The sequence below is a fragment of the Arachis duranensis genome, chromosome 10 (assembly GCF_000817695.3).
Source record: "Arachis duranensis cultivar V14167 chromosome 10, aradu.V14167.gnm2.J7QH, whole genome shotgun sequence".
NCBI classification, from domain to species: domain Eukaryota; kingdom Viridiplantae; phylum Streptophyta; class Magnoliopsida; order Fabales; family Fabaceae; genus Arachis; species Arachis duranensis.
In genome coordinates this window covers 41,759,025-41,760,014 of record NC_029781.3, presented here as the reverse complement: position 1 = coordinate 41,760,014, position 990 = coordinate 41,759,025, and positions in this window count along the sequence as shown.

The window sequence follows — 990 nt, the reverse complement described above, 5'->3', positions numbered from 1 at the left end:
AAGGTTGGACACTTCCAACCAAGCTCTAGAAGCTCTTCTGAAGATCACCGACATTCTGCCCAAGAAAAATAACTATCTAAGAATCAAAGCGAATGTGTTCAAGGGGAGGATGTCTTTGGCTCCTATTCTTGAGAGAATTGGCCGTCCCGGTGCTTCATGGGAGTTTAACAAGGGGAGGAAATCTGTTCCCACTAGTATTGCTTACTTTAATTTGAATGCTGAGGCTCGTATTGGGCATCAAATTATGGCGGACTACATCATTCCCAGCACCCATGCTACCCATGTCAGATTTAGAACTGCTTTGCTACTTTGGACTATTATGGAAGGAAAGAACATAGCTATTACACCTTTGATGCGTAAATCGATTTGGAAACTCATTGAGAAAAAGAAGATTAACATCCCTTTTTCATCGATGGTGATGCGCTTAGCAATGGCAGTGGGGTAGAGAGGAAACCAACGAACATCATGTTCGAGATCCCAAGAGGCAACAAGTTCATTCCGAGGGAAGATTTGGAAGGATCAATAAAGAAAACACCCTCGCACGTTGTGGTTGTGGTGTTGCTGCCGGGGTCCCGACTTGGTGTGGCTTGTTCTTGTGACTCGTTCACGTGGCTCGTTCTAGACGGTGCGGCTTTTCGGTTCTGGCCGAAGCAGGTGACGCTTCGTCCTGTCCCTCGAGTATCCTTCGTCGCCTCCTTTGAACCCTGCCCAGCGGCGTTGGCTTGGCCCTCCCGTATGCTTCCGCTTGCCTGCACGCGCCTTGGCGTGTGGGGCGGTTCGTCCGGGCGTGCTGGGTTTGCGGACCGTGGTGGCGGATGAGCGGTGTCTGGGTCCTGAGTGCTGTCTGGCTCGTTGCCTCGCGTAGTGAACGGGCGCACCGGACTCTCTTCATGTGTCGGCTCGAGCGACGGTGCTCGTTCCACGGTTGTGCGGCTCCTCTGTTTCCTACCCCGCGGGGTGGTATCCCTGCCTTTCCCCAACCTTTCCTCT